General features: G+C 54.1%; 1 protein-coding gene across 4 annotated transcripts in view; it reads left to right on the top strand.

The window, feature by feature from the left end:
• Window positions 1-12,939, top strand: part of KSR2 (kinase suppressor of ras 2) — a 76,905-nt gene that overhangs the window by 15,122 nt on the left and 48,844 nt on the right. The gene's annotated exons all lie outside the window — the stretch shown is intronic.

Raw genomic sequence — 12,939 nt, 5'->3', positions numbered from 1 at the left:
TGCCAGCCATTCCCACCCCTTTTGGTGGCTGCGCTCAGACAGCGCCTCGGCGCGGGGTGGCGGAGGGGACCGGTGCCACTTTGGGATGTCACCTCCTGTCCCTGAGGATGTGTTGGGATGGAGCTGGTCCGTGCCGGCCTCCTAAAACAGGATCACAGGACAAAGTGCCCTTTTTGTCCCGAACTCTGGGGGTCTTGAGGGTGAAAAGGCCGTGCCAGAATCCCGGGAAGAGTCCCCTGAGGGGTGTGGAGGGAGCCTGGGTACCTTGGCACGGCACAGACCCTCCGGCACATCCCTGGTGTTTGGGCATCCAGCTGGGACATGGGAAGAGTTAAGAGCCCCTGAGATGCTCCCAGTGCCAGACCTGGAGCTGCCCTTGTTTGGGCAGAGGGGACCAGGGTGGGTTTGGGGGTGACAGCTGTCTCTGGTGGCCTCAGCATCACGGTGTCCCTTGTCCCCCGGTGGTGGCTGTGCTCTCTGTACGGAATGAGGTTGATCATCCATCCTCCTTCTCCCCCGAGCTGGGAATTTTTGGTGTCCAAAGGCTTTTAGCTTTTGGAAATGAAACCATTTCAGCTGGAAAATGCCTCCTGGAAGGCCACCTTCCCCTCGTGCTTAGGCACTGGGAAAAGGTGTTTGCTTTGGTCCCCAGGAGCATCCCAGGGATCAGCCTCACCCTTCTCCTGTTTTTATCAGCATTCCAGCCCCCAGTCTGTGCTCTGCCCTCAGCTGGAGAAGGTCCCACTGAGGGAAAAGCTTCCTCTGCTTGATCCCCAGGGTGGTCATTGCATATTCCTGAATTAAACTCTCCTGGCACCGCTGGGAAGGGAACACTGGAGATACTGGGAGAACAGTCAGGCAAAGAGCAAAGGAATCCCAGCATGGTTTGGGTTGGAAGGGACATTAAAGCTCATGTCATTCCAAGGGCAGGGACACCTGCCAGCACCCATGGGCACCCATGGAGCTGGGGTGAAGTTTGGACACTGCAGCAAATCCTCTGGGCACTGATTCCAGGTGGGAATGGGATGCCTCAACTTTCCTGCTGGGAGAAGGAGCAGGGAAGGGCTTGGAGATGAGAATGTCACACAGGGTGACACAAACACAGGGATGTCCCCTCTGCCTCCATCACTCTCCACCTTCCTGGCACAGAGGAACTGTGGCTGCCCCTGGATCCCTGGAAGTGTCCAAGGCCAGGTTGGACATTGGGGCTTGGAGCAGCCTGGGATAGCAGAAGTTGTCCCTGGCAGGGGAAGAACAGGACGAGCTTTAAGGTCCCTCCTGACCCAAACCACTCCAGGATTCCTTTGCTCCTTGCCTGACTCTATCCAGTTTTCCCAGCATCTCCAGTGCTCCCTTCCCAGTGGTGCTGAGCAACTTCAACTCCTGATTAGGGAATTAATTGAGGAAAGAGCCAATATTGACAGGACCCCGTTGTGCTCACACCCAACCAGGGACCACCACACCAGGAAGGACCCAGATTCCCAAAAACCTCTTGGAGAAGCAGGGAAGTTCATTTTCTGTAATGGCACTTAATGATTTTGCAGGAGACAAGCACTAAATCCTGCCTGCTAATCCCATTAGCGGTTCGGGATTGTAATTAGTGCGTTAAAGACGCAGCTTCTTCTTTTTCCCTCTTTTTTTCCAACACAGCCCTGCTGGAGTGGGAGCTGTTTATTAGCCTGGATGAGGCGGAAAATGCCTGGCACAGATAAAAAGTGGATTAAAATTAAAAAAAAAATTGGGCTCTTCTTAGCTAATTGTTATTTTATGGCTGTGGCCATGTGGAATTTTGCGATGGGGTTTTTTTTAATGTCACAATTCTGCGGTGTCCTGGTCCTCTGTGCTTCTTGCAGGAGGGAGCTCATCCCTGAAAGAGGATTTGGAGCCTTCTCTGATCGATCCTGTCTGGTTTTAGTTGTGCCCCTGGGCTCTTGGGGTGCTTTGGATTGGGGCTTTCTGTTCCCTGTGTCCTGTTCCAGCATGGAAGGAAGGGCTGGACTGGGACAGTGTCTGAGGACACTCCTGGGGATCCCAAATGCTGGGTGGGATCTCCTGGAGTGATTTGGGGTTGAGATTCACCCCCATCCTGCCTGTTCTCTGCAAGGATCTATCTGAAACCCTCCCAGGAGGGAGGTTGGTGTCCCTCAGGCTGATTTATGGAATGAGTTGAGTGGGAAAGGACCTTAAAGCCCATCCAGTGCCACCCCCTGCCATGGCAGGGACACCTTCCACTGTCCCAGGCTGTTCCAAGTCCTGTCCAGCCTGGCCTTGGACACTGCCAGGGATCCAGGGGCAGCCACAGCTTCTCTGGGCACCCTGTGCCAGGGCCTCCCCACCCTCCCAGGGAACAATTCCTTCCCAATATCCCATCCATCCCTGCCCTCTGGCAGTGGGAAGCCATTCCTTGTGTCCTGTCCCTCCATGCCTTGTCCCAAGTCCCTCCCATCCCTCAGGATGGGGTGAAACAGTCTCTGGGATCCAGGGGTGACTTTGGCAGAAGGAAAAAGCTCCCTCTCCATGAGCTGTGGGTCGGGATTGATGGAGTGAAGCCCTCAGGGTGCTGCAGGGCTGCTCCCCCCGGATTTTTCCACGTCGGCACAGACAGAAAATAAACCAGCACCATTTATTTGTGACAGCGACAGCAGCGACCGCGTCCCCTCCGGAGCAAGGCCACCATGTACCGCTTGATTCCCGCTGACAGCTCATAAACTCCTTTGAATGTTGCGTTTCGGGTCTTATTCCCAGCCTTTAATCCATCATTTCTGTGTGCCAAGACCTTCTGAGGCAGGGGTTAAGTTTTTTGGGTTTTTTTTGATCTCCCAGCCTCCAATTTTCCTGCATGGAGTCTCCAGCTGTTGGCCGTAACTCCGAGGTACGGAACATTACTCCTGAAAAGATCCCCTGACTTCCATAAATCCACCGTCCATAAACGGCTCAGGAACGCTCCTGAAACGGAAACAAAACATTGAGAGTGGCTGATAATATAATGCCCATTTAATACCTCATGAATTTCACAGGCCATTGGGATCTTTCATGGATGGTTAATGATTAGCCATCAGCCAGGAGATGGGGAGGAAACAAAACTGGGATGGGAGGTCTTAAAAATCCATTCGCTGGGGGACAAAAGTCCGGCTCGTTCAGGGCATGTGTTAACCCTTGGAAGGAGAGTCCCATGGATGTCTGCAGGCAGGATCTGCCCTGGGCTGTCCTGCCCAAAGGGTGGGTGGGTGCTCTTTTCCCTTAGGCCCATCCTTTGACCAGTCCTTGGACCCAACCTTCGTGTTTTGACCCATCTTCAGACCCATCCTTTATCTTCAGACCTGTCCTTGGACCCACCCTTCCTCCTTGGAGCCCTCTTCAGACCCACCTTTGGCCCACCCTTTGACCTGTACTGAGACCTTTTCTTTGTACTTAAACCCAGCCTTCATCCTTAGACCCATCTTTAGACCCATCCTTCATCTTTAGACCTGCCCTTGGACCCGTCCTTCATCCTTGGACCCCTTGTTAGACCCACCTTTTGATCCATCCTTCACCCTTTGGCCCATCCTCAGACCCATCCTTCATCCTTGCACCCCTCGTTAGATGTGTGCTTTGCCTTTCGGCCCATCTTTCATCCTTTCACCCATACTTGGACCCATCCTTCATCTTTAGACCTGTCCTTGGACCTGTCCTTCATCCCTGGACCCCTTATTAGACCCACCTTTCAATCCATTCTTTATCTTTTGGCCCATCCATCGTCCATCCATCCATCCTTTCATCCATCCATCCCTCCATCCATCCATCCATCCATCCATCCATCCTTCCACCCTTCCATCCTTCCTTCTTTGACTCATCCTTAGCCCCATCCTTCATCTTTCAGCCCATCCTTCTTCCTCTGCCCCATCCTTAGACCCATCCTTTGCCCCATCCTTCATCCCTGCACCCCTCACTAGACCCATCCCTTGCCCCTTTCCAAAGGCAGCTGAGCCCAAACCCCCATCAGCTCCCCAGCTGTGGCTCCTTTTGCCCCGCTGGTGTCTGACCAGATCCATGAACTCTGTGGCCCTCGAGGAGCATCCTCTGGGAAGCAGCTGGAGAGGGCAGAGTGCAGCGTGACCTGGCCGGGCTGAGCCGCAAGGACGTGCTGAGCTCCAGCAGGAAGCAGCTGCTGGACAGGACAGGACATTTTTGTGGTGCACCTAGGTCAGCTCTGGGCTGGGAGGAAGCTCCTCCAGCTCAAGGCAGCTGGATTTTGCCTAAATATTCCACTAATTCCTCTTCTCCTGTATCCCTGCAGTGACATGGATGTTTTTCTGGTGGAAAAACCTGTTGGTTCAAAGCCTTGTGAGGGTTGATTTCCTTCCCTTCTGCCCTGTTGGTGCTGAGGTGGTATTTTGGTGGGGATTTTCCAGACTGGGATGAGGATTTCCTGGCTGGGTGAAGTCAGACGTGAAGTTCAGATGTGAACTGGTGATAGAGCACATCCCCATTTTCTTCTTTTCCTTTTTCCTTGTATCATTTCCAACTCTGGACACTTTCTGTCCTGAGGTTGTTTTTCTCCATCCCACATAACAAACTCCCAGGAATGGAATATTTCCTGTGGCACTTGGCCAAGCCTAGCACCCAACTGGGGCTGTTGAGGCAGAGAGGTGAAAAACTGAATCCCAGACCCCCAAAAACCTGGGAGCAGAGGTCAGAGAGGTGAAAAACTGAATTCCAGACCCCCAAAAACCTGGGAGCAGGGGGAAAACTGAATCCCAGACCCCCAAAAACCTGGGAGCAGAGGTGTTCTCCACCATCCCCACCCCACCAAGCAGCCTGTGCCTAGCCTGTCCCTCAGATTTAATCATTTGAGCTGGTCCTAAATAGGCTCTGATGGGTCATTTATTCTGCTGCTCTGCAACCTTGACAATAACGATGTTTCTCCTTGTAGCAATTCCCACCCACCTGGCGGATCGATCCCTGCATGTTCCGCACGGGTGGGATTTGGGACAGCGACATCTAGGCAGCTCCTCTGGCATTCCCTGCCTTTGGAAAGGCAGGTGGGCTGCTGGGGCTGGGGATGAGCAGGAGATTGATGTTTGCAGAGCAGGTGGAGGCGGCAGGACGTTGCCAAGATGTGGGAATAATCCATATGGAGCACCTTCCCGGGGTGGGCATGGGTTTGTCCCAGTGCTGGGGTGGCAGCAGCAGCAGGACAGTGCCAATCCCCTGGGACTGACCTCAAATCTCGGGGTCAGTTTTGGGTGCTTCATTACGAGAGGGGCTGGAGTGTCCAGGGAAGGGAACAGAGCTGGGAAGGGGCTGGAGCCCCAGGAGCAGCTGAGGGAGCTGGGAAAGGAGCTCAGCCTGGAGCAAAGGAGGTTCAGGGGGACCTTGTGGCTCTGCACAACTGCTGGCAGGAGGGGACAGCCAGGGGGGTCAGGCTGTGCTGCCAGGGAACAGGGACAGGAGGAGAGGGAACAGCCTCAGGCTGGGCCAGGGAGGCTCAGGTTGGAATTTGGGGAAAATTTCTCCTGGAAAGGGCTGTCCAGCCCCTGGCAGAGCTGCCCAGGGCAGGGATTTAAAGTCATGTGGATGTGGCACTTGGGGACAGGGGTGGCACGGTTGGACTCCATGATCCCAAAGGTCTTTTCCAACCTAGAGGATCCTGTGATTCCATGATCTCCACACTGTGTTATCTATGCTGAAAACAGAGCCCCAGCCTGAAACTTCTGCAAGGTGGAGAGTGTGGAAGTGCAGGAATTTGGAGAGCAAAACGAGCAGCATCCCTCCCTGTGCTTCCAAATCATCTCCCTGATTAATCTCACTGCCTCTGCCCGTGAGCCAGGGCTGTGGAATTTTGCACAGCTCCTGGAATGTGTCCAGCTCTCTCAAAGGATGGTTTGCACACCGTGAGGTGACAGTGATGAGTGGCTCCCGTACCAACCTGGCTCCGTGCTGGAATTATCCCGCTGCTCCGGGCTGTGGCGCTCCTTAGGACTGTCATTAATGTTAATTATGGCCCTGCTATTCCATCCAGAGGCGCTGGAGCTTTGCTGTGCTCTGAGGAGAAACTTCTCACCGTGTCCTTTAATGAGGAGTTGAGGCTCCTTCCCAAGCCAGACGGGCGTGAGGATGAATTTAGATAAGGATTAACATCCTGGGAGAGGTGGCACAGCATTGCCGGTGCCCTGTGTGCTGCCTCTGGGCTCTCCAGCTGGGACAGAGGGCATGGAGAGGGCAGGGGCTGTGCCCAGGGTGGTGGCCAGGAGATGGATTGACCACTGCTGGTTGTGGCACAGCCTGGGCTGGTCCCAGCTCTGGCTTCCAGCATGAGCTGTGCAGGAAAGGCAGGGAGCAGCTGCTCTGGTCATTTTTTTGTGGTGCAAGAGGTTGCTGGGAACATCTCATCCTCTCCCTGCCATCCCTCCTGACCCTCTGGGGTGGCCCAGGCAGGTGCTGGCTTGACCAAGTGCTCCAGGGGATTCCTTGGCAATAATGGGATGAGAACCAAAAGCAGGAAGTGCAGGCTGCAGAGTCCAGAGGAGGAGCTGCTCCAAGGGCTGGAGCCCCTGTGCTCTGGAGCCAGGCTGGGAGAGCTGGGGGTGTTCATCTGGAGAGGAGAAGCTGCAGGGAGAGCTCAGAGCCCTTCCAGTGCCTAAAGGGGCTGCAGGAGAGCTGGAGAGGGACTGGGGACAAGGGATGGAGGGACAGGACACAGGGAATGGCTTCACACTGCCAGAGGGCAGGGATGGACAGGATATTGGGAAGGAATTGTTCCCTGGGAGGGTGGTGAGGGGCTGGGAAGAAATTTCCAGAGAAGCTGTGGCTGCTCCTGGATCCCTGGAAGTGTCCTGCTGTCTTGGAGCCACCTAGGATAGTGGAAGGTGTCCCTGCCCAAGTCCCTTTACTGAGCTGTAAGGTCCCTTCCCACCCAAACCATTCCCTGATTCTGCAGTTTGCTGCTGGATCTGCCCCACCTGGCTGAGGCTGTGCTGTCTGGGGATGGCAAAACCTCCTCAGGTTGCTCCAGGAGCTGAATCCCTGTGGAGTCATCTCCATCCAAGGGAAACTCAACCCCACCAGCCCAGGCTGCCCCCAGCTCACCCTCAGTGCCCTTGGTGGCCCTCGAAGGAACGTCACGGTGGCAACCAAGAAAACAGAAAGGCTTTAATGAGAAACAGCTCCTTCTCCAGGATCTGCAATTACCTCTCCCAGCTCCTTCCCGCCTGTGTCTGCTCCCAGCATTGTTCCTGCAGCCCCAGCTCGAATCCCAGGAGGAGGAGGGAGGGGGGGAAAAAAACCTCTTTGGCTCGAGCTCCCTTCAAAAGAATTTCCCAGCTTTATAATTTGCAGCCATAATAAAAAAGTTCCACTTTGTGCTCGGAAAAGAGAATAATAGATCAGTCAGACCTGAGCCTGGAAATTCAGGCATCCAGGGAAGTGGGGACAGGCACTTGGATAAATATTTAACTGCCGAGGCTTTGATATGAAGGAGCTGCTTTTCCTCTGGCCGGGAGAGGGAGGGTTTGTTGCCTCTTTATGGGAATGAGGAGGATAAATGGAACATCTGGGAGGATATTCTGTGTTTATTTTTTTATATTTTTTTTTTTATATCATTGTGTGGAGATTGTTCAGGGCTGGGTGGAGAATGAAGGAATTCCAGCTGTTCAGGCAGGTTCAAAAAATCCACTGGTTTGGCTTGAAGCCTGAAAGTCCTAAAGAACTGGTGCCATCCTCTCTGCACAAGGATTTGGGGTGTGGGAATGCACCAGGCATGGAGCTGTGTGTTTATCCCGGGCTGAAAGGTGACCTGGTGCCTCCTTTCCTGGCTGAGATGCTCCAACTGTGCTGTTTTTGATCCCAACTCCCCAAACTTGTTTGGGAATGCTCAGGCTCCTTAGCCAATTGGGGTTTTTTTGTGGTTTATTTGGGAATTCTTGAAGAAAAAGGTTGGATTTTGCCATTTATGTGCCAATATGGGAACAGGAAGGGAGAAGATGTGGCAATTCTTCCAGAGAGGGACTTGAGACAAGGGATGGAGGGACAGAACAAGGGAATGGCTTCCCACTGCCAGAGGGCAGGGATGGATGGGATATTGGAAGGAATTGTTCCCTGGGAGGGTGGAGAGAGGCTGGGATGGAATTCCAGAGAAGCTGTGGCTGTCCCTGGGTCCCTGGAAGTGTCCAAGGCTGGGCTGGACAGGGCTTGGAGCAACCTGGGATAGTGGAGAACATTCCTGCCCATGGCAGGGGGTTGGATGGGATGATCTTTAACCTCCCTTCCAACCCAAATCATTCCACAATTCTTGCATTAAAAAACGCCAGGGTAGATCTGAAGGTTTTCCTCCTTTTTTTGCCATTCCAGCAGATGCTGCTGGAGCTGCCTGCCCGTGGTGCAGAAGGCACTGGGGCAGCACTTCCTCACCTGCTCCTGGCTCTGATTTAACCGGGAATATTGTGCAATTAAACCACTCCAAAAGCCATAAATCTTCGGGGCTGAATCCTGGCTGAGGCCACACGCTCCTGGCCAGGCAGCAGCGACCTTTAATCCTTTGCAGCTGAAATACTGATGAGGGGATTTTTAATTTTTTTTCCTCCCACTCTATTTCCCTTCCTTTAAGAGCAACGCTGGTGTGGAAATTGGTGTGTGCTGGAGAGGAGCAAAGTGGTGAATAAAACATCACCTGGCCCTGGCCCTGCAGGGGCAGCTCCTGCCTTGTGGCTAGATTTTAAATTAAACCCGTTTTAATTTTTTTTTTATGGCAATAAGAATGGAAGTGACAACAAACGCCTGCAGAGCTGATTGTTACTTTATTGTTACTTACTCAATTTCCAGGTGTTTTTAAGAGCTGGGATTGGAGGATGAGCACTGCTGGGCGATGGTTGGGGTGTCCCCTTTGGGATGCTTTTTGGGATGAGCCATATTCCAGGAGCATCACGAATCCAGCATGATTGGAATTTTCCTCCCTGGGTCATATGGATCCCACCGTGCCCATCCTCACATTCCGGCTTCTCCCAGCTCATCCTGCTCTCCCCACCGCTAAACCACCCCGGGACATCCCAACCAAACCGTGTCCTCACCAGCACCCTTCTGTGGAAACCCTACAGCATCCCCACCCTCCCTGCATCCCGCGCCGCCAGCCTCTGCCCTCCCCGGCGGCTCGGGAACGGCGTGACGGGCCCTTTGTCCCGGTGTCTGCTCCTGTTTTTCAGCGCCTGTTGAAACCCTCTATTTTTCCCCCCCCTAAAGCCGGTGATAAGCGTTTGAGTGATCGCAGCGAGCAGGCGGGGATGAGCCATTCAGGCGGGATTGACACCTAAAGGGATTTGCATTAAACGCTTCAAACGCGCTGCGCTTCTCCCCCCCCGCGCCACCCCATTTTTCTTTTTTTTCTTTTATCCATCATTATATATTTAGCAAATTCCTGCATGAAATTACGGCCCTAATCGTTGGCATTCACCTATCTGAGCATGGAATCGGCACTGATTTCTGATTTTCCCGAGCATCCCGAGGCGGGAATTAGCCCCGATGTTGCACCAACTCCGCTTTGAAGGGGGGGTTGTGCTCCATCGCCGAGGGGTGCACGGGATAAAGGAGAAAAATGAGGAATTCTGGGTCTGCGGAGGGTTAGGGGATGGTGAGAGGTGAAGGAGAGGGGGATGCTGGTGCGGGCTGGCGATGTGGGAAGGGCTGAGATCCGGGATTTTGGGAAAGGTTTGGGAAGCCAAGGGCTGCGTGGAGCAGGGGCTGATCGGTGGTGCTGATGGGGAGCCGCAGCGCGGGTGGAATCCTGGGAATACCCGGGAATACCCGGCTGGGAAGCCTCCTGGAGCAGGGATGAGGGTGGGACAACCGTGGAGAGACCTGAGTGACAAAAAAAAATAGAGCAGGATGTCCAGATTTGGGGATCTGCTCCAAATCTGGCAGGAAAGGAGTCCTTGTCCCCGTGGTGGCTTTCCTGCCATCCCTGGAGGGTGCTGTGGGCACCTCCCAGATTTTGGGGGCTCCAAGCCAAGAGATGGACTCGGTGTGGCTCTCTTTGCTCCCTCAAAACCGTTTGGCTCCAAAATAAAAAATATCTGCTCCATAACCAGTTCCCCCCTCGCCTGGAGACTAATTCTGGGAGTTGTCCAGCTGTGACTGCAGGGAAATGGTCCTTCCCGGGGCCGGGAGGGATCAGCACCATCCCAATCCACCCAAAACCCCCTCGGCTCTCCCTGAGCCTCCCTGGCTGCTCCATCAGCGCCGCTCGTTAATCCCAGCCACGGTTCAGGGGGAGTTCCCACCTTTTCCAGCCCCTGGGAAGGGCTGGAATGCTGTACTGCGGGGATTAGTGCGGCCAGCCCTGCCCTGAGCAGTGAGGCAGGACAGGCTTCATCTCCTGCTGCACTTTGCCGGTTCCTCCTCACCCAGCTGCGATTTTTCCGGCCGAAATTCCCAGCAGTGAGGGAATCCTGCCTCCCTTCTCAGAAGCAGGGCTGTGTTGGGCTTTATTCCTATGGAAAATTGAGTTAAGCTGATGTTCTGCCTTGCTTTGTTGTTTTAAAAATTCCTTTTTTTTTGCCTCTGCTGGCCTTGTGGGGTGGGCTGAGAGGATCCCCGTGTGGGGTTGGGAGCCTGGCACAGGGAAGGGGATTCCTCCTGCCCAGCTTGGGTGGGAAATTTAGGCTGGGAGCATCAGGATGCTTTTCCAACATGTTTTCCCCACTTTGGGTTAATGAGGGAAATAAGGATGGAAATGTTTGCTTTGGACAGTTTCATGGATGGGGCAGCTGCAGCTTCTCTGGGCACCCTGTGCCAGGGCCTGCCACTCTCCCAGGGAGGAATTCCTTCCCAATATCCCATCTAGATATCCCTCCTTTAGTTTAAAATAATTTCCCTTTGTCCTGTCACTATGGAGTCATGGAGGGGTTTGGGACGGGAAGGACCTGAAATATGTCATTCCAACCTGAGTAGGAGAATGGATGGATGGATGGATGGATGGATGGATGGAGGGATGGATGGGTGGATGGGTGGATGGATGGATGGAGAATGGGTGGATAGAGGGATGGATGGATGGATGGATGGATGGATGGATGGATGGAGGGATGGATGAGTGGATCACCCCTCATGGCAGCAAATCCTCTGTGGTGCCCAAAACTGACCTCACCCTGCACTCCTGCCCCAAAATCCCTGCCCCGAGGATGGCATTTGATGCTTTTTTTACCCAAGAAACCCCAAACAGGGCTCTATTTGCTCCATGTCCCAATCCTTGTCCCCAACCCTGGGGGATGAGATCCCCTGTCCCTCTGAGCCCCCCATGCCAGGGGGTTTTCCATGCTCTGGTCCTCTCCAAGCTTCAATCCTTGCTCCCCCTCCTTCAGGATAGGGATCAAGGCCATGGGGAGACAGGCAGCCAGCCCAGTCACCCAGTTGCATCCTGGTGTTTATTATTCTTTATTATTTTTCCTTCTCCTGAAGAAACAGAGAGAGGAAAAAAAAAATCTCTCTCTGTCCAAAATCACTCATCCTTCCTAATAATGAGAGCTGTCAGCAGCCCTGCTTGGCGAGGAAATGATGCTCGCAGTAAATATTTGGTCTGGAACTGATTTATGGGTGGAAAAAAATGAGATTAGTGCTTAATCACTGCCTTTCAGGAAGGGCTTTGGGTCTGAGGCTGGGCTTGAGCCCATGGGGAGCTGGGGACATGCCCAGGACAGGGGAGCAGCTCTGGGATGGTTGGTGGAGACCCCGTGGTTGGGTTGGGATTGAGTGGCAGCAGCTGAGGGAATGGGCAGGATTTGGGGCCACCAGGCAGGGCTAGATGGGATATTGGGAAGGAATTGTTCCCTGGGAGGGTGGGGAGGGGCTGGGATGGCATTCCCAGAGAAGCTGTGGCTGCTCCTGGATCCCTGGAAGTGTCCAGGCTGGACATTGGGGCTTGGAGCAGCCTGGGATGGTGGAAGATGTCCCTGCCCATGTCCCTTTACTGAGCTTTAATGTCACTTCCCACCCAACCCATTCCATGATTCCATGACCATCCTCTGTGGCGCTGACCCCAGGGAGTCCCAAGCCAGGGCAGCCATCCAGCTGGACCAGCCTGGAACCCTTTGCCCCATCCCGAGCCCAGCACACCCAAAGAGGTCCTTGCAGCCACCCTAAACAGCAGCAGCTTTTCCTGAGTGAGGAAATAATTAACTTATTAGAGAATGGTTTAATTTGCGTCATTAAAGAGGCCATTTCCTATCGCCTGGCAGGGCCAGATGCCCCCAGGCACTGCTGGGAGCTGTGGGAGATGCTCAGCTCCAGAGCCTCCTCACCCTCCCAGGGAACAATTCCTTCCCAATATCCCATCCATCCCTGCCCTCTGGCAGTGGGAAGCCATTCCCTGTGTCCTGTCCCTCCAGCCCTTGTCCCAAGTCCCTCTCCAGCTCTCCTGGATCCCCTTTAGGCACTGGAAGGAGCTCTGAGGTCTCCCTGGAGCCTTCTCTTCTCCAGGTGAACACCCCCAGCTCTCCCAGCCTGGCTCCAGAGCAGAGGGGCTCCAGCCCTTGGAGCATCTCCATGGCCTCCTCTGGACTCTCTCCAGCAATTCCATGTCCTCCCTGTGCTGGGAACAGAGCTGGATGTGTTCCAGTGTGGACATGTGGATTGTGGATGGAGCATTCCAGGAGCCTTTGATGACCATGAGCTGTTGCACTGGCAGCATGTTCTCAAAGGTTCTCTGTCCCAAATCCTCCAGCTCTCCAGCAGGCTGGGCTGCCTTCCCCAGGTTTACCTTGGAGCAGGCAGATGCTGTTCCCTCTCCTCCTCACTCGGGATGATCCAGAGCAGCTCTGCAGTGCCAGGATCCTGCAGCCCAGCCCATCTGAGCTGTCACTGTCCCTCTGCATTCCAAACCCTTCCGATTTGGTGCTGCTTTGGGATCATCTGAGCCAGCAGAACAATGGCTGGTTGTTGTCCCAGTGTGGAAAAATGGGCTGAGGAGGGAGAGGC

This window comes from Lichenostomus cassidix, chromosome 15 (genome assembly GCF_008360975.1).
Source record: "Lichenostomus cassidix isolate B80296 chromosome 15, HeHo_3.0, whole genome shotgun sequence".
NCBI classification, from domain to species: Eukaryota; Metazoa; Chordata; class Aves; order Passeriformes; family Meliphagidae; genus Lichenostomus; species Lichenostomus cassidix.
This window is presented reverse-complemented; position numbering and strand designations above follow the sequence as displayed.